Source organism: Hemicordylus capensis, chromosome 5 (genome assembly GCF_027244095.1).
Source record: "Hemicordylus capensis ecotype Gifberg chromosome 5, rHemCap1.1.pri, whole genome shotgun sequence".
In the NCBI taxonomy this organism is placed as follows: domain Eukaryota; kingdom Metazoa; phylum Chordata; class Lepidosauria; order Squamata; family Cordylidae; genus Hemicordylus; species Hemicordylus capensis.
This window is the reverse complement of record NC_069661.1, coordinates 257,096,862-257,118,388: the sequence shown is the minus strand read 5'-3', so window position 1 is coordinate 257,118,388 and position 21,527 is coordinate 257,096,862.

The following is a 21,527-nucleotide window of genomic DNA, read 5'->3' as shown; positions in this document are numbered from 1 at the left end:
CACCTCACTGGGACACCTTTGGGGAAAGTGTATTTCTTTGCTTGCCTTCCCTGTGCTGCTTCAGATATTTCATGGGCAGAAACTGATGTTGCGGATATGTGTCTTATGATGCAAATCCTGAAAACCTAATTTCAGCCCCCATTCAATGATACTCAGGTCCGGATTAACATAGTAGCAAATCTAGCATTTGCTACTGGCCCCTTGTTTTCTAGGGCCCCACACGCCTGGCTTGAACATCTGCCCCTTCTTTCTGCTCTCTATTTGGTGCTCTCTGCTGACTCTCCTCATTGCCTGCTGCTGCCCATGCTCATCTCCTGTCAGAACAGTGTGTAGAGTCCCTCCTGAGTTGGCTGCTTCGGTGCCACCGCCTGATCCTAATTGGCTGCCTTGCCTTTGTTTGCCCACATCACTTCTCATGGCTGGGGCTGTGCAGACAGCCTGTCCCGTGCGGCGCGCGCTCCTCCTCATGCCTGCGACACACGCCTGGCTTGAACATCTGCCCTCTGTATTTGGTGCTCTGCCTCTGCGTGCTGACTCTCCTTATTGCTTGCTACTGCCCATTCTCGTCTCCTGTCAGGAGACGAGAATGGGCAGCAGCAGGCAGTGAGGAGAGTTCCAGTCCCTCCCGAGTTGGCCATGGTGGCACCACTGAGTGACGGTGACCACCTGACTGATTCTAATTGGCTGCCTGCCTTGCCTTCGCCCATGTGCTTCTCGTGGCTGGGGCTGATAAGTATGCAGGCAGCCACCCTGTGCGGCGCGCACTCCCTCCTCATGCCTGTGACACCACCCGCACACAGCACTGGCACATACGCCTCCTCTATTCAACGATGCACGCACCACACACTTGCTTGTGATCGCACCCATAGCCGCTCCCTCCGTGGGTGCTTCTCGCATGCGCATGTGACACCTGTGACCAGTGACCATGCACCACACTTTATGCTCAAGAAGAGTGTGTCTACCCACCACCAGCTTTCCCGCAGGGTGTGCTGCTGCTGAACCCACTAACCACCACCCCGTACCCAATCCAAAGAGCTGGGGCTGCTGCTGCCAGGCGGCCCAGGTATGTGTGAAATTGAGAAAAGAGCATGTTGAGTGAGAAGTGGGCTCAGGCGCTCAGCCCTCCAGCTCCTGCTGTGACTCCTGTCTCTCTGCACTACAGATTGAACACAAAAGTGTGTGTGTGTGTGTGTGTGTGTGTGTGTGTGTGTGTGTGTGTTCTGCAAAGTTTGTTGACTGGCTGGCTCAGCTGAGTGGAGGCATGGGGCGATTGGTGAGGGGGCACGAGGCAAATGAAAAAACTGAATTATTTTACTATGCAAGTAAATTTATGTTTCAATATTTATGTGCATTTTTTTTAATTTGGGGCCCCTTCATAACATATGCTACAGGACCCACACTAGCTAAATCCAGCCCTAATGATACTTAAAGCTGTTGAGTATATTGTTGGATGCAATATATAGGTGGTGGTAGTAGTAGTAGTAGTAGTAGTAGTAGTAGTGTGGCTACTAGTCGGAAGGCTATAGGCCACCTCCAGCCTCAGAGACAGGATGCCTCTGAGTCCCAGTTGCAGGGGAGTAAACAGGAGGGAGGGCACGCCCTCAGCTCCTGCCTGTAGGCTTCCAGCAGCATCTGGTGGGCCACTGTGTGAAACAGGATGCTGGACTAGATGGGCTTCCTTGGGCCTGATCCAGAAGGGCTGTTCTTATGTTCTTATGTTCTAAGCATGTCTTCTTCTTCTTTTAACCGCAAAAAGCAAATGTAGGTGAGAAGAGCTGAATCCTCCAGCTTCATGGAGGAGAGGTCTATCAACAGCTACTAGTCGGAGGGCTATAGGCCACCTCCAGTCTCAAAGGCAGGATGCCTGAGTACCAGTTGCAGGGGAGTAACAGCAGGATGGAGGGAATGCCCTCAACTCCTGCCTGTGGCTTCCAGCAGCATCTGTTGGGCCACTGTGTGAAACAGGATGCTGGACTAGTTGGGCCTCCTTGGACCTGATCAAGTAAGCCTGGTCTTATGTTCTTATGTAGTTCAGACTGTCCCATCATAGCTTACCTTCAGAGAAATAACAGCAGAGGAAGTGCTTTCCCCTCTCATCCTAATTCATCCCCTGGATGCTTTTTAGCTTCAGAGCTGTGAGGGACCTTAAAAGCTTGTGGAATACTGGACTAAAGGAGAGGAACATCGGCAGCTACCATATACTGAGTCAGACCACTGGTCCATCTAGCTCAGTATTGTCTACACACACTGGCAGAAACCTCTCCAACAGAAACTGCCTAGAGCTTTTTGGATGGGGTGGTATGCAAATGTTAATAATTAATAATTAATAAAATTAGGGCTAGCCCCCACCCCCAAAAACTTATTATCCTCTCCTCTCCATATCTCCATACACACAAAGGCACTAAGAACAAATGCAATAAGAGCAATAGTCGAAAAATCAACAACAAACAGCAAGTGCTGCCTTTGTAAAGAAGCAGATGAAACAGTGGACCACCTGATCAGCTGTTGTAAGAAGATCGCACAGACTGACTACAAACAAAGGCATGACAAGGTAGCAGGGATGGTACACTGGAACATCAGTAAAAAATACAAGCTACCTGTAGCCAAAATTTGGTGGGACTATAAAATTGAAAAACTTGTAGAAAATGAAGATGTCAAAATATTATGGGACTTCCGACTACAAACAGACAAACAGCTGCCACACAATAAGAACATAAGAACATAAGAACAGCCCTGCTGGATCAGGCTCAAGGCCCATCTAGTCCAGCATCCTGTTTCGCACAGTGGCCCACCAGATGCCGCTGGAAGCCACAGGCAGGAGTTGAGGGCGTGCCCTCTCTCCTGCCATTGCTCCCCTGCAACTGGTACTAAGAGGCACACCCTTGAGGCTGGAGGTGGCCCACAGCCCTCTGACTAGTAGCCATTGATAGACCTCTCCTCCATGAAGTCATCCAAACCCCTCTTAAAGCCATCCAGGTTGTTGGCCGTCACCACATCCTGTGGCAGAGAGTTCCACAAGTGGATCACGCGTTGTGTGAAAAAGTACTTCCGTTTGTTGGTCCTAGACCTCCTGGCAATCAATTTCATGGAGTGACCCCTGGTTCTAGTGTTGTGTGAGAGGGAAAAGAATCTATCTCTCTCCACTTTCTCCACGCCATGCATGATTTTATAGACCTCTATCATGTCTCCCCGCAGTCGTCTTTTTTCTAAACTAAAAAGCCCCAGGTGTTGTAGTCTTGCCTCATAAGCAAGGTGCTCTAGGCCCCTGATCATCTTGGTTGCCCTCTTCTGTACCTTCTCCAGTTCAACAATGTCCTTTTTAAGATGTGGTGACCAGAATTGTACACAGTACTCCAAGTGTGGTCGCACCATAGTTTTGTATAAGGGCATTATGATGTTAGCCATTTTATTTTCAATCCCCTTCCTAATGATCCCTAGCATGGAATTTGCCTTTTTCACAGCTGCCGCACATTGAATAGACACTTTCAACGAGCTGTCAACCACAACCCCAAGATCCCTTTCCTGGTCCGTCACCGACAGCTCAGATCCCATCAGCATATATTTGAAGTTGCGGTTTTTCGTCCCAATGTGCATCACTTTACACTTGCTAACACTGAACCGCATTTGCCATTTTGTCGCCCACTCCCCCAGTTTGGAGAGATCCTTTTGGAGCTGCTCACAATCCGTTTTGGATTTCACTACCCGGAAGAGTTTGGTATCATCTGCAAATTTGGCCACATCGCTGCTTACCCCTGCTTCTAGATCAATACACCAGATAGAACTGTAGTCGAGAAGAAAGAAAAACAAGTCGAAATAATCGACATAGCAATACCAGGGGATAGCAGAATAGAAGAAAAAGAAATAGAAAAAATCACCAAATACAAAGATCTACAAATTGAAATTGAAAGGCTGTGGCAGAAAAAGACCCAAATAATCCCAGTGGTAATTGGCACCCTGGGTGCAGTTCCAAAAGACTTTGAAGAGCACCTCAACACCATCGGGGCCACAGAAATCACCATCAGCCAATTACAAAAAGCAGCTTTACTGGGAACAGCCTATATTCTGCGACGATATCTATAACAACAGCAACAACATTGACAACAAAATTCAGCCATCCCAGGTCCTTGGGAAGGACTTGATGTCTGGATAAAACAAACCAGTCAATAACACCTGTCTGACTGTGTAAACAATAATAATAAATAATAAATAAAATTAGGGCTAGCCCCCCCCCCAACTTATTCTCTCCTCTCCATATCTCCATACACACAAAGGGATGTGCACTGGGCCATTTTTCCCCTTTTAATTTAAAAATGAATATTTTCTGCAATGAACTTAATATCTCTCAGCAATATGCACCTCAGTTCTTCATTTTTAACATAATTGTAAAACGGCAATCATGACTGTAAACTGTTATCCTGTCTGAACATCTCAATCCTGTACCTCCCAGATGTTATTCCATATCTATTCATTCCTCAACAATTCTTCTGGGATGGCCAAGAGACTCATGGTCTTCCCCACTCTTTATACAGCATGTCATTGTGACGCCCTCTGCCATGGGTGCCACTAGACGTGGCTTGGCCCTTCTAACCTCTGGCTGTGGGAACTCACATTCGGTGCCCCTGAAAGATAGAGATAAGATATAGACATCCAATCACTTCCCCACTCATAAGGATTATTTCATAAGGATTCAATATATTGGCTTCAGTTCCTATTACCCCTAAGGCACTATGAAAGGCACCCCCATGTTTCCATCATCTTGACCTTCATCTGACTCCAGTTATGATTCCACCATTTCTTAGACATGGGCCCAGCTGAAAATTCTTCACCTTGAACTCACCCTAACTAGATGCATGTCATGAAAGTTCATACAAATAATATATTGGGAGGTCCTAGGTGCTTCCAGGATGATCTGTGGCTGTGGCCCAGTTTGATTTACCCCAGGGTAAATCTAAGTGGCGCAGCAGGGAAATGCTTGACTAACAAGCAGAAGCTTGAAAGTTCGAATCTCCGCTGGTACTATTTTGGGCAGCAGCGATATAGGAAGATGCTGAAAACATCATCCCATATACTGCGTGGGAGGAGGCAATGGTAAACCCCTCCTGTATTCTACCTTTAACTTTAAATCCCACTTTACCTTTGAATCCCACATAAAGGACTATTTTCGCTATAGGAAACATGGGAAGTCTGAAATGAAGACACATCTATCCATAGATTTTGTTTTTAACTGATGTTAACAATTTAGTGTGGTTTCATGGAATTCTATTTTATTTTAACTTTTGTAAATCATCTTGGGATGAGTTTTATGAAAGGAAGTATATAATTTGAACAATAAAAAAATAAATAAATAAATAAGTAGATGAAAGGCTGTATATAAAATGAACAATAAAAAATATAAAATAAAAATAAGTAGATGGGCAGATTATTTCAAGCTGAAGATAGGGTAAAGTTCCACCCTTTTCATGGGTATTCACAGTCCAGTTTGGGTGTTGTTCGCACTCTCTACTGGTCCACTTCTCTTCAGTCAGTTCCCCCTTAGCTCACTGCCCATAGTCTTCAAATGTGTATTACTGAATTTATATACCACCTGATATTTCACATACTGGGCAAAAATGGGGGAAGGAAGCTGTGGATTAAAAGGAGTAATGTACAGAATAACTTTTAAAGAGTGTGGGGAGTTTTATATTGGAGGAACAGGAAGAGAGTTCATCACTAGATTTAAAGAACTCTTGGCAGATACAAAGTATGTGAAGAGAGAGAGGCCCTCATGGTCAGCACATATGACCAAATATCATGTGGGAATTACAATGCCTATGAAGGTGGATGAGTTGGAGGAGGAGCGTTGCTGAGTCCGAAGAAAGATTAGAGAGGCTGTAGAGAGAGATAAACTCAAACCCATTGTAAATGGCAGGGAGGAGTTAAAGGAGACCGTGAAGTATATTGGCTATTAAGGCGTACCACCACCTTACGTGGTGCAGTGAGGAAATGCTTAACTAAGCTTGTCAGTTCAAATCCCCGCTGGTACAATATTGGGCAGCAGTAATATAGGAAGATGCTGAAAGGCATCATCATCTCATACTGCACGGGAGGTGGCAATGGTAAACCTCTCCTGTATTCTATCAAAAGAAAATCAGAGGGCTCTGGGGGCACCAGGAGTTGACACCAACTTGACGGCATGCTTTAATGTAGAAATACAGACACACAGCTGTATGACCTTGGTTCCCTTTATCTCTTGTCTTCTCCCCACCACCCCGCCACCTGTTTACCTCATTGGTTTGATTGACGTTACTGCCAGAGTGTGTGTAATTAAAGCTGTGAAGATTATAAGCTAGTGATCCATAGAAAATGGAGACACTGAAGGTGGCGTTTGACACCGAAACGTACGTTTGTTTGTTTGTTTGTTTGTTTGTTTGTTTGTTTGTTTTTAACATGCTTTTAGCAGCATTTTAAACAATGTTTTTATGTAATAAATTTGAAGGTCTTAAAGGAATACTTGGGAGTCACCTTAAATATGGCTATTGCATCGCCATCTTATCAATTTATATGAATAAGAATGAGATAGGCAAAAAGACCCCACCTCACCTGCCAATCTGATAAAGTAGGGGGGGGAAATGTACCCAGCCCCAGCCGAAACCCATACTCTGTTCTTGGGTGGAGGGGAGGGTTGCCTCTCAAAAGCCAGGCAAATGGGAGCTGTAAGGACTCAAACTCCACCCACTTGGGCTTCCTGGTCAATCAGCTTGTCTAAATGTTTCATGCTTCATTAAGAAGCCAGGATTAAGCCAGGATGAACCAAGGAGGCACTGGGTGATTGGCTGCATTCGAGGCATGGATTATCAGTTCCCTCTACCATTCTTCAGTCACTGGATTTCCTCTTTCCTCTGCCTTCATCTTTGTATCTCTTCTTCTTCTTCTTTTTTTCATCTTTTTTACCACAACATCTTAAATTCTGGTAGACAGCCAGAAATGAGCCCAGAATTCTAGCCCAGAACTTCACAAGCACTCCATAGCATGGCACAACTACTTCCTCATCCCTGACCTTGACGTACTTCGAGAAAACAGCCTAGAATTAACCACTGCCCATTTGTTCCACAGCATGACCCTGGTTCCTCTTGTTCACTTTAATGTCTACCACTTTCCCTACACTATTAAAAATCATTTCTCCATCTTGTGCTCATTGTTTAGAAACGTTATTCTCAAGGGAAATTTCTCCATGCTCCAGAAGGCACAAATTGGTTTTAGATTTGTATGATTAGGCCATTAATCATTCTCTAGAGCCATAATTCCTTCTGTTGCCTGTCCTAAGGCATAGGGAGGAAAGGCAGGATGCCTCCTTGTCTTAAGGAGGCAATCATTGGACCACTTCTGAAGAAGCCTACCTTGGATCTCTCAGAGTTAAGCAACTACAGGCCTGTCTCCAACCTTCCATGGCTGGGCAAGGTGATTGAGAAGGTGGTGGCCTCCCAGCTCCAGACAGTCTTGGAGGAAGCTGATTATCTTGACCCATTTCAAACTGGCTTTTGGGGGGCTATGGGGATGAGACTGCCTTGGTCAGCCTGATGGGTGATCTCCAATTGGGAACTGACAGATGGAGTGTGACTTTGTTGGTCCTTTTGGATCTCTCAGCAAGCTTTGATATTATTGATCATAGTATCCTTCTGGAATGTCTGAGGGGATTGGAGGTAGGAGGCACTGCTTTGCAGTGGCTCCGCTCCTACCTCACAGGCAGATTCCAGATGGTGTCCCTTGGAGACTGTTCTTCAAAATCTGAACTCTCGTATGGTGTCCCTCGGGGCTCCATATTGTCTCCAATGTTGTTTAACATCTACATGAAACCACTGGGAGAGATCATGAGGAGATTTTGGAGCAGGGTGTTATCAATATGCTAATGACACCCAAATCTATTTCTCCATGTCAACATCATCAGGAGAAGGCATAACCTCCCTAAATGTCTGACTGGAGGCAGTGGTGGGCTGATGAGGGATAACAAACTGAGGCTGAATTCAGATAAGATGGAGGTACTTATCGTGCATGGTCAGAACTCAGGAGATGGTTTTGATCTGCTGGTTCTGGATGGGGTCACGCTCCCCCAGAAGGGAACGTTATGCAGACTGAGGGTGCTACTAGATCCAAACTTCTCCCTGGGGTCCCAGGGTGAGGCAGTGGCCAGAGGTACTTTCTATCAGCTTTGGCTGATATGCCAGCTGCGTCCGTTTCTTGAGATGAACAACCTCAGAATGGTGGTACATATGCTGGTAACCTCCAGACTTGACTACTGCAATGCATTCTATGTGGGTCTGCCTTTGTACATAGTCCGGAAACTGCAGTTGATACAGAATGCGGTGGCCAGGTTGGTCTCTGAGTCATCTCAAAGAGACCATATCACTCCTTTGTTGAAAGATCTACACTGGTTGCCAATAATTACCTATAAAGCCCTAAACAGCTTAGGCCCTGGGTATTTAAGAAAATGTCTTCTTCACCATGAGCCCCACCGCGCATTAAGATCATCTGGAGAGGTTCATCTGCATTTGTCCCCAGCTCATCTGGTAGCTACTTGGGGAAGAGCCTTCTTCATTGCTGCCCCTGGGTAGGGATGTGCAAACAGGTTCTATGTCGAATATAATCAGTGTCGAACTGGTTCAGTTCGACCATTTGGGGTTGAACCAAACCATCCCCTGTTTGGTCCGACGCTGGACCGAACACCCCCGACTGTTTGGGAGGTTCGTGGACTATATATGTGTGTGTGTGTGTGTGTGTGTGTGTGTGTGTATAAACTTACCCCCTTTGGGGGAGTTGATGGAGGCGAGAGGAGGGGTCCGCAGAGGTTCCCCCTCCCCCCCCGCCGTCCTCCCTTCATGCCTCTAGCAGCCATTTGGCTGGCTCTTCGTGAACCCCCCCAGACCAGACTGAACTGGGGAGGGTCAAGGGGGTGCTGGACCAAACTGCCCCAGTCCAGTTCGAGGCCAGTCTGGACTCAAACCGAACCGGACCAGCCGGTTCTGTGCACACCCCTACCCCTGGGCTTTGGAATGGGCTCCCTGTTGAAATAAGAGCCTCCCCATCTCTTACAACTTTTTAAAAGGCAGTGAAGACACATTTGTTTACCCAGGCTTTTAATGAGATATATAATTTTAATATGTTTAATGTTGAGTTTTAAAGGATTTTAATGTTAATGATTTTAATGTTTAAATGATTTTAATTGTAAACTGCCCAGAGACGCAGGTTTTGGGAGGTATAGATAGATGTCAAATAAATAAATAAATAAATAAATAAATAAATGGGCGGTCAAAGGCAGCACATGTGACAAATCAGGAAACATGGCAGTAATTCAGCCACGTGTTGCCTGTAAAATCCATAGAAGTGTGATGGGCAGGGCCCCACCTGGAGTGTGCCTGTAGTTTGTACCACACCCATATAAACATTAAATGCCGATAATCAGTTCAACCAATTACATTTGATAGGCTTATGCCTAGATTTTTCCGGGTCATGGGCCTGCTTGCCCTCCCTGGGAACAACTTCAGGTTCACAAAACATGAGTTGAAAAACATCTGCATATGCCCCCCACCCCCGCACGAACTCCAAAGGAAGGAAACGCCCTGGGGTGTGGACTTTACAGTTTCCACGGGGCAGAGGACAGTCCAACCTGTGGAAACAATGGGTATGACGTTTTCAAAATGTGCAGGCCACTTACTTGTCCATGTAGATGCAGACACAAAAATAAGCAATAGGGGAAATGCCAAATTTGTTTTAAGCAGGAACTAAAGTTTGCACTCTTCATGTGTACCCTAATCTGGCAGTAAATCAGATGAACTTAGTGGGATTTGCTTCCATCCTGACTCAAATCCACATTTCAGTTCAATGTTTGTCTGGTCTTTGGTGGGACTAACAGATTGTAATCAAGGTAGACATTTTGCCCACACGTTTGCTTGTAAAGAAAAAGGAAATATATATTCTTTTTTTTCCCCAATCAGGATTTATTAGTCAGTGCTGACTGTGAAACATAGAAAACATGGAACAAGTCATGGTTCAGTCCCTCACAATAATCCAGAGAGAGATCAGCTGGGTGGGGATACCACCTCACACTGTTTCTCTCTTTCTCAGCAGTGCCGTTATGAGCAGCCAGCCTGGACTTCTATTGCTCTCTACATGTCTCCCACTTAGTGTCCACAATTTAACTCTGAGCCTGAGGATGTAGTCAGTATGAGCTGACCTTCCTAGTGCTCCAGAAGAAGCATCAGCCACAGAGGGTTACGGATGGCCGTCAGCCTCAGCTAAAGCCACCCTGGCCTGATCAGGATATTGATTCTGAGTCAACATCCATGCAGTAAGGAATGTCCAGATGTTGTAACCATGAAAGTGGCTGCTGTTTTCCTGGGAGTAATCAAGGTCTCTCTGCCTCCTCCCCTCATAGGCGCTAACACACATCTCAGGGTGATTGCTTGACAATCTCCAGTCGATAGAGAGAGCACCCAGCTATTGAGGAGATTCTCACGATCCACCAAAAGCAGGCTAAGGGAGCCTAGCCTGCTTTTGGTGGATCGTGTGCTGCCACAGGAGACATGCAGCTCCCGGCAGCAAACCCTCTTAATTCCCCCTCCCCTTAGATGAGGTTAGTGGAGCGAGCGCTCCATTAACCCCATCTATTTGATTGTGTGTTGCCATGGTGCAGCTCTGCACCGCAGCAGCACACAAGGAGACCCCCGCCGGGAGGCTGAAACACGCCTCCTGGCCCTGGGGGTCTCGCCAGGATTCCCTGTGCATTTGTGCGGGACATCCTGGAACTTCCAGGGGCCATGTGGCCCCCGATCCCTGCAGTCCCTGACAGCTCTGTGGCAGAGCTGGCAGTCATGTGGACAGCCGATCCTACCACCCAGGGCTGCTTCCCTGCTCCTCTGTGGGGAGAGCAGACTAAGCCCACTCTCCCCGCAAACCCCTTCCCGGCGAGTCTCACTGATCGTGAGATTCTCCTCATTGTCTGACTTGAACGGATATAAGGGCATCATTGGTCCTAACCCTATCAAATATTTTGTTCCCAACCATTGAGGAACCTGAGCACTTGCCTAACTGTCATAAATCTGTTGGCTCAGCTGACCCGACAGGATTTACAATCCCATCAGCTCTACTTCTGTGAGTTAAATAGAAAGTCTGGAGATAAGAGTAGCAGCTTAGCTGCATGAACGAAAGCGAAAAATGACTCACAAAGAAAAAGTAGCATACACAAAAATAAAGTCCCTTGAACTAAACTAGGTACCCCCCTCTACGATAACTGAGTAATAACTGAAAATAACGGAGCAAGGAATGAACAGAACAAGGACAGGCTGATACACGGAAGGTTGAATAATTCTTAAGTACGGACACTGTCTGCGAATAGGCAACGTTGCTGACAGTAATCTGTCCCAGGAACAGCATCTGCTTAATATAGGGCTCAAGATAACCGGCAGTCAATCAGGCCTTCCTGACTCAGCATTTCTATTTCCTCTCCTGTGAGATCTTGCGCTTGTGTGTCTCCCACTGAGCCTTTCTCTTGAGACGTCTTCTTAGCACAGGTGAAATTCCAGCTTCCTCCTGATCAGTCTCCTCAGCCCTCATCTCTGCCTGCTGTTCAGAGTCCCCTGTCTGCTGCCGTTCCACCTCAGCTTCAGAGTCTGTACTCCCTACCAAGTCCTCCCACTCCTCCTCTGACTCTTCTGACTTAGAGGTCTGGGCCATGACACCAACCTGTCTGTAGGGCAAAGAGTCCCTTTAAAGGATACCCCCTCTGACCAGGGGGTATGACCGCTGGAATTGCAAAATTCATGACCCCGGTTTCTTAACTTTCATTAACAAATTTGATATTTTGTTATTGCAAGAAACCTGGTTAAAGGTAGATTTATTTCTACCCAGTTACATGTCACTCATATTAGAGGCAAAGGCTGGTGAGGGTAGAGGCAGACCGCGGGTGTGTGTGTGTGTGTGTGTGTGTGGCAATCCTGGTTTCTACCTCACTCCAGTTCAACCTGCTCCCCCTTGGCAATTTGGATCCTTGTGCACTGGCGGCACTACTCAGTATAGGGGATTCCCATGTAATATTGATTAACGTTTGCATCCCTGCTATTGGGTCCCATGTACAAGCAAATGTGGTTGGGTCAAAACTGGAGGCTTTTAATATTGATATCCAGCTTACCTATCCAGATGCACATTTAATTGTGGCTGGCAATTTTAATGCCTGCATTGAGACAGATGATAAGGCAATTTTTGCACAGTTCTACCATTGGCCTACGTCCTTAGTCATCCCTTTTCCTTTACTTGCTAGGCAATCTAAAGACTCCAGGGGAAATGTTTGTGGTTAAAACCTATTGTTATCATTTAACAGGATGGACTTGCACTCGCTTAATGGGGCGGTATCTATAATGTTTGTCATTGAAAATGAATCCACTCTCATTTGCTACCAGAGAATCTATACTCAGAACAGCTCAGAAACAACACAACCCAGTACCCCATGGGCTTGTGGGTATGGGAGTGGTTGTCACCCTATGTGCACTATGCCACCACTCTCTCTGGACCACCTCAGTGCCCCCCAAATGTTGTTATGGGGCTGCTGAAACCCCCATTATTCCCGGGGGGGAGCTTAAAGACACACAAACTTCACAAATTCTTTAAAAATCACCCCTTTGTCCAATTCCTTTGAAATCTGGATGGCAGCAGGAACCCATTGGGGCACTACCGCCCAACCCACTCTTCTGCCACCCAAACCCTCTTTCTGTCCCGAACCTGCCCCCAAAGACATGCCAACTTCAGAAATTCTTTTAAAATCTGCCAAATTCCTTTGAAATCTGGGTGGTTGCTTCTTTGCATCCATTGGGTACTACCACCCACCACAACCCACCCTGGGCCACCCTGGTATCAACCCCCCAGGGAGTTCTAACTAAGGCTGCTGAAATCCCCATTATTCCTATGGGAAAAATCTTAAAGACATGTAAATTTCAAAAATCATTTAAAAATCAGCCTTTTGCCCAATTCCTTTGAATGGCCATGGAGGGTGTAGATCTTTCAAAAGGACTACATAAAGTTTTATGGATTACTACAAAAAGGAACAATCCAGAGATACAATTACATACAATTAGAAACAGTTTATTGCGTGTTTGGGATAAATACCAAAAAAGACGAAGCTCCGAACTAGCACCTTTAGCATTGATTTTGAACATTTTTTTCCCATGAAGAGGAAACATCCAGAAAGTATAAACCCTGGAGAGAGAAGACATACACTTTACAAAACTTGACTATGGATAAGGTTAAACCAAAATCTGTTCAATCTCTTACTTTGGAATGATTTCAACAACCTCCATGGTTTCAATATTTACAAATCAGTTCGATTGTACAGAAAGAAATACAAAGACAAGGCAGGCAGCTTAGAGACCTAACTGAATTTGAAGAATTACTAAATAAACATGCTGACCAATTACTGGGTGTAATATATAAGCCTCTGGTGAAGTACGATACTGAATCTGAACAGGTTAAGTAGTGCATGATCAAGTGGATGCAGAATGCAAACAAAACAATTGATATCCATGAATGGGAATACCAATGAAATAAGAACATTAAATTCACTGCATGTAGCAATTTGAGAGAGAATGGGTATAAAATGTTCTTTCGCTGGTACACCACTCCGATGATCATCAACAAGTTAGATAACAATTACCCAAGAGACTGCTGGAAATGTAAACAGCACGCAGGGATGTTTTATCATATGTGGTGGACTTGCAGTCAAGCCCAACAGTTTTGGAAGAAAATTCATTTTAAGATGCAGCTACATTTAAACATTAATTTTCCTTATTTACCAGAGCTTTTTCTTCTGAATGTGACCAAACCTAGTATACTTTCCAAATATACAGAGCTATCTTTATACATGATTACTGCAGCCAGGATTCTTTATGCTGCCAGTTGGCGATATCCGATAATTCCGACTATAGGTTATTGAAACTATGGGAATATGCTTCAATTGCTAAGATCACGGCCTATTTGAAAAATACCTAAACAGAGGTTTTTATGTCCGTTTGGGAACCTTTTATAAATTTTAATACTCGGCAAGGTTGTCATTTATTTTCGTGATTTGGCTTCATTTAGCAATGAGGATCGGTGTTAGTTAATCTTTTATGCTCCTGTAGCTATGTTAGCGCTGGAGTTTGAGTGTGGGATTAACCATATTTTAAAAAATCTGTTTTTGCAATCTGCAATCTTTTATATTTGGAATCTGTGTAATCTGTTAGTTCAAGAGATGTAACTAACTATATATTTATTTATTTATTTATTTCGGTCATAGACCAGTAAAATAAAATAAAATAAAATAAAAACAGATAAAAATAAAAATAGAAAAACAACAATAGAAAATTCATTATACCATGTGAGTCCGCATTTGACATATTACATAACATAATTTAGCTACCGTATATACAACATCAGAATTAAGGTTGGTAAGCAAGTAATTTAAATAAAATTCATCTTGATGACCAGGGAAATTATTCAAGAGCGGGGCTATTAATTTACATCTTACTTCTCTATAGTGATCACAGTACAAAAGGACATGAGCGGTTGTTTCGATATGGCCAGATCCACATGGGCACACTCTAGATACACTTGATGTGCCCACAAATCTTCCAGTTAAGACCGCTGTAGGTAGAGCATTTAGTCGGGCGAGAGTAAGAGCTCGCCTGAACTTTGGTATCAAGATACTACTTAAATATGGAGCTGGCTTAATCTCAATGTATGTAACTAACTATGTTTTCTTTCTTACTATCTTAAAATAAAATTTATTTTTTTAAAAAATCACCCTTTGCCCAATTTCTTTGAAATTTGGGTGGTAGCTTCCACCCATTGGACACTACCACCACCACCACTCTTTTGGCCCCATGACCCTTTTTTTATCTGAATTGATTTGGATTCAGATTCAGAAAATCTGTGTACAAATCGAATCAGGGGTATTCAGGGGGTCAGATTTGGACCCAAAACAAATCAGGAGTGTTTCAATTCGGGTACAAATTGACATGAAAAAAAATCAATTCGTGCACACCTCTATGAAGCACAATACTGGAAGCAAGCTGCGAAAGAAGAAATGGAATCATTGCACAAAAATAACACATGGACATTCACAGAGCTACCTGAGGGAAGAAAGACTGTGGGGTGCAAATTGATTTTTAAAATTAAGCAACATGTAGAAGGAGACTCTTACAAAGTGAGACTGGGGCAAAGTGATTCTTGCAAATATATGGGGAAGATTATGACAAGACATTTTCTCCTGTTGCAAAAAGACACCTCAGTAACAACACTCCTAAGCATTGCGGCAGCAAAGAAAATCCAAGTTGATCACATAGACATGAAAACTGCATTTCTTCATGGAGACATCAAAGGAGATATTTATATGGAGCAGCCTTCAGGATCTGTAGAACCTGGTACAGAAAAAAATTGTATGTAAGCTACAGGAAAGTATCTATGAACTAAAGCAGACTGCAGGAGCCTGGAATGTCAAATTAAACCAGTTGCTAGTCGATGAGCGATTTACCCAAGGAAAGGCTGACCCTTGCCTGTACTCAAGGCTAAAAGACAACAGATGGACCTGTATACCTACTTTTGTTGATGATCTGATAATTAGTTATGAAAATAGAGAGGACAGCCTTGAAATAATAAAGCAGCTGAATAGTGAGATAGAAATAAAAGAACTTGGGACTGTTTCACACTATCTTGGGATACACATAGAGTGAGAAGAGGATGGAAGCTATCTGCTTAACCAAAAACAGAAAATAATGATTTACTAGAGTATTTGGGACTTACACAGGCCAAAGAAATGAGTACACCTATGGAAACAGGTTACCTAAAACAGAAGGAGGGAGGCAACAGTGAGTACAGGACAGTGGAAAGCCTTTATATGTAGCTCTATGCATCTGTGGAAATCTTGAGTAGGAAAGTAAGCAAACGCAGCAAAGATGACTATGGTAAAGACTGTGATGGACTTGGTTCTGCTTTTGGATGCTCAGGTGGAGGCGGTGGCCAGGGGTGCCTTTGCACAGCTTCAGCTACTGTGCAAGTCACAGCCCTTTCTCAAGAAGGCAGATTTATCCTTCCCTGCCAGCTGAAGCAGCTGAGAATGATTGGATTGCTGCTGCTGAGCTCTGCCCTGCTCAGACTTGGAGGAGGGGGACAGTTCTATATGCCTTCTATCACCTGAGGCTGTACCTGGAGGTGGAAGGGGGTGGGAGACACTACAAGGAAGACAAGTAGCCCGCCCCCCGCCCTGCCGCCACCACTGCCGCATTTTTCTTTTTTGCAAAATGTGGAGCTTGGACTGTGATTTGCAAACTCTCTCTTCAAAGCAGGGAGGAGAAGAGTTTCGGGGGTGGGGGTGCATGGAGAATAGAGCACCCTCATGGAGATCGGGTCTGTCTGTGTATGTTTCCTTTTTTGTACCAGTGTCTGCTCTCTGTGCTTGCAAAACTCCTGAACTCTGCAAATGCCCTGAAAAAGCAAAAGCAGCAGGAGCAAGAAGGAAGCTGGGAGATGGGGGAAATGGCTTCCTTCCAAGTACTCCACTCAGCTATGCCAAGGGAAAGAGTGCAAGCCAGAAGAGACAGGCACAAGGGAGCAGCTAAGCAGCTCCAAATTCTTGCCTGCTTTTCTGAATGGCGGGTCTCTTTCCCACCCAGCCCCCAAGTTGCATTAAAAAACAACAAAAATTCCAAGGCCTCCCCCCCTTTTTTTTAAAAAACAAAACCCAAAACCCTTGCAAATTCAGTTGTTTAAATATTGGGTCCTTTAGAGAGAGAGTGGGGAGTGGATAAAGAATTGTGCAGGATGCAGGAATATGTTAAGTTGTGTGTTGAAATGTTTCCGCTAATGCATATTTGCATGAATATAATTGTTTTATATTATTACGTTCTTTTGAGTTCAGTTGCTGTTTGTGCCCTCAAGAACCCACGTGTGCCACGTTGTGTGTGTAGGGGGGAATGATGCTTGATTTCCCAGTCAGTGTACATAGGATTGCAGCTTTATTATAAGGGTCAAGGGTTTCCAACTGAGTCACTTGGTGACAACCCTAGATTGGAAAAACTCTGAAAGAACCACATCCAAGCACTGGTTTGCAGGATTGTCTGGATATTAAATTAATTGCATTGCTCTTTAAGACATGTTAGGTTACCATGGAAAACCTCTACTGTGGAAAACCAATATACTAAAAACACAGCATGTAATTTCTACAAGTTGCCTTACCCATATTTTGCAAATTGTTTTGTTGTGTTTGAGAATAACCCCCCATCATTTGGTCCATATATCTATATCATTTGGTCCATGCCCTTGTTATCTCCCGCTTAGACTATTGTAACGCTCTCTATCTAGGGTTACCTCTGAGGACAATCGGGAAGCTACAACCGGTCCAGAATGCTGTGGCTCGCCTACTCATGGGTGCCAGAAAATGTGACAGGGTAATACCTCTCCTGCAGTCATTGCACTGGTTGCCTATTTGCTACCAAGTTCAATTTAAGGTCCTGGTTTTGACCTTCAAAGCCTTGCGGGGTTTGGTCCCTGCTTACCTACAGACCCGCCTCTCCTATCCAGTTACATCCTGTCCGGTCAGATCTTCTCAAATGGTCCTTTTGTCGGTCCCTGATTTCCAAGAGGTTCGGGGCGCTAGGACCCATGAAAGGGCCTTTTTGGTTGCTGCCCCACTTCTCTGGAACTCCCTTCCCCTTCAGATTCGTTTAGCTCCTTCCTTATTGATTTTTAAATCTCTGTTCATCTCTGCAGCGATCGTGTGGCGGCGGCATGGGCGGCGGCTGGGCTTTTAAGCCCGCCCGTAGCCGTGTTCCCGGGCTTGGCAGGCGTGCAGCTGGTCGGTGTGCCACCGGGCCAGGCGTGGTCCGTGGATCTGCGTGGGCGAGCACGGGCTTTTAAGCCCGCTTGCAAGTAACAGCGGGCGGCCGGTGCAGCGGCCGGGTTCCATCCTGGCCCACGGTATGTTCCTGGGGGGCGGTTTTGGTGCTCCTGGCGGCCGCGACCACATGGCCGGGCCCTCGGGCCTCTGTCTGCATGGCGGAGGCAGGGGTCGGGCCTTCAAGCCAGACTGCTTCACTGTGTTTCCAACTTCGCTTTGGAAACTTCATTGGCACCTTCACTTTGTTTCCGAGTAAACTGTTTTGAGTGTCTGGCGATCAATGTCATCGCATGATTATGCTACACACTTGGGAGTTGGGACCCTTCAATAGCTGGTCTTGTGGGAGCAAGCATGACTTGTCCCCATTGCTAAGCAGGGTCTGCCCTGGTTGCATTTGAATGGGAGACTAGAAATGTGAGCACTGTAAGAGATTCCCCTTCTTAGGGGATGGAGCCGCTCTGGGAGGAGCAGATGGGTTCCAAGTCCCCTCCCTGCCTTCTCCAAGATAGGATACGGTTTTGGAACAGGGTCCATAATATTAGATTAATTCATAGGGGATACTTAAATTGTTATAGTTCAATTATAATATAAGCACTGCAATCAGGAAGCAAATGTATGCATACCCTTGGACTGTGATAAATTTGGTGCCTCGCATTCCTTGAGAGGCAACTTATCTTCATTCATTCAGCGTGGTATAGTGGTTAGAGGGCTAGACCAGAACCGGAGAGACCCGAGTTCAAGTCCCCATTCAGCCATGATATAATAACAATGGTGATAGTGATGATAATAATAAAGAATTATCAACTATCTGAGGGATGCCGAGCTGCGACACCCCTTTTGCAATTTAATCTTGGCAGGAGTTGAATGTACCCAGATGGAGAGTGGAGGCCTGAGTTCAAGTCCCCATTCAGCCACAGTTCTTGCTGAGCGACTGCAGGCCAGTCCCTCCTCTCGCAGCCTGACCTGCTCCACGAGGTTGTTGTGTGGCTGACCCCATTGGCGGGGCGGGATGGGCTATGGTTGCATGCGATTGGGGGACTCAATGGTAGAGACCCGAGTTCAAATCTCTATCCAGCCACAATTATTGCTGGGGGACTCCTGGCCAGTCTCAAATGCTTGGGATAAATGCTCTCTTCCGTGAGAATGCCCCATCAGGCTGGGGTACTAGCTGGGTGAGCCAGTGTGGTGCAGTGGTTAGAGTGCTGGACTAGGGGCGGGATATGAATGTTAGAATAAATAATAGCAATAATAATAAAGGAGTTGGCAGCCAGACCTTGATAACGAACCTTGGATAAATTGCTGTTAAACGCACGCATAGTGTTATGAGGCAGTGTGCTGTAGTGGTTAGAGTGCTGGACTAGGATGCGATACTGGCTGAGTGACTCTGGGCCGGGTGACTCGCTGGGCCTTGGTGACTCGCTGCTCTCTCAACCTGGCCTGCTTCGCAGGGTTGTGGTGAAAGAGAAACTTGAGTGTGTGGTACACCGCCCCGGGTTCGCCCGGGTTCCTTTGAGGAAGGGCGGATATAAATGTAATAATAGCAATAGTAGTAGTATTCGATTGCCTATCTGAGGGATGCTGATCTGCAGCGCCTTTCTTGCAAATTTAATCTTTTCAGGAGTTGTAGGTGCCCAGAGTGAGACCTGAGTTCAAATCCCCATTCAGCCATGGTTCTTATTGGGTGAATGCAGGCCAGTCTCTTCTCTGGGTGCAACCCGTCCACAGGGTTGTTGTGTGGCTGGCCCAGGATTGCAGGGCTGCAATGCTATTTTTGCAATTTAGTCTTGGCATCAGTTAAATGCACACAGACCTGGCATCAGTTAAATGTGTGCTGGCCCAGGGAGGCTGGTCTGCAACACCGTTCTTGCTGCAACACCTTTCTTGCGATTTAGTCCTGACATCTGTTAAATGCACCTGGACTGAGACCCGAGTTCAAATCCCCACTCAGCCATGGTTCTTACTGGATGACTGCGGGTCAGTCATTTTTCTAACCGGCTCCTCAGGGCTGTTGGGTGGCTTGCCCCTTGGCTGGCAGGGTCTCCCCTGGTTGCATGCAGGTGGGGGGACTCAATGGGAGAGACCTGAGTTTGACTCCTCATTCAGCCATTATTCTGGCTTGGTGACGCCTGTCCAGTCACCCCTCTCGCAGCCTGACCTGCCCCACAGGGTTGTTGGGAGGAGGAACCAAGTTGTGTAGTGCACCCTTTGGGGCTCCCGGGAAGAAGAGCAGGATATAATGTTAAAAAAAATAATAACACATAAACAAGGATTGAGGATAATAATAATTCAACATGATGCAGTTGCACAGGTTAATATTTTTCAGATCCCCACTCTACGGGCTCGACCCTCCTTTGCCAGGCATCTCAGCGATGTGGCATGTAACACTGCATGGCCTGGGGCATGGGTCTCAGCAACATGCTGGAGAATGCACAGTGGTCTGGGACGCGGGTCTCAGCCATGTGGCTTTGAACGTGGAATGGAACACCAAATGGACTGGGACGCGGGTCGCAGCAACACGGTGGAGAGCGCACAGTGGTCTGGACGCAGGTCACAGCCATGTGTCTTGGAACATGGAATGGAACACAGAATGGCGTGATCCACTTGTGGAACTTTCTGCCACAGGATGTGGTGACAGCCAACAACCTGGATGGCTTTAAGAGGGGCTTGGATGAATTCATGGAGGAGAGGTCTATCAATGGCTACTAGTCGGAGGGCTGTGGGCCACCTCCAGCCTCAAGGGCAGGGTGCCTTATGAGTACCACTTGCAGGGGAGTAATGGCAGGAGAGAGGGCACGCCCTCAACTCCTGTCTGTGGCTTCCAGCGGCATCTGGTGGGCCACTGTGCAAAACAGGATGCTGGACTAGATGGGCCTTGGGCCTGATCCAGCAGGGCTGTTCTTATGTTCTTATGTTCTTATGGCCTGGGACACGGGTCTCAGCAATATGATGGGGAGCACACAGCGGTCTGGGACGCGGGTCTCGGCCACACGGTGCCTCCAACGGAGCGGGCCAGAGTCCTCGTCTGGGGCCACGCTTTTGTTTAGGGCGTTCCAATGGGTGCAGGGCGCTGAACCTGGAACACAGGCGGGCCTGTGGCAATGGGCCTCAGTGGAACGGCTTGGAGGAATGGGCATGCAGAGGGCCCAATTTCTGCCAATGCACGAAATTCTGCACGAATTCCGCGAGGAGAATCCGGTGCCGGAAATCCTGCTGATGCATTTCGGGGGCAACGACCTAGTCAGCCAGCCGGGATTCTCGCTGTCTCAGCAGACCATACGGGACCGGGAGGAGGTGCTGGCATGGTGCCCGGAGGTGGTCATACTCTTGTCTTACATCACGCAGCGTAGAGTATGGAGGGGGGCACGTAAGCAGAACAAGTTCGATAGGGCTAGACGGAGAGTAAACGTGGCGATGACACGCTTTCTGGCCACCGGGGGGGGGGGACATACTCTTGTCGCAGCCCGCACTCTACAGGGGTGATGGGGTACACTTTTCACCCGAGGGGATGCAGCTACTCATTGATGACTGAGGCTGGGGTTGGCAATGGTCCTGAATGGCCTGTGGGCTCCGGGGCATTAAGCTAGGCTAACACCCGCTGTGGCAGGTACAGTGCGGGTAAAAACTGGGAAATAAT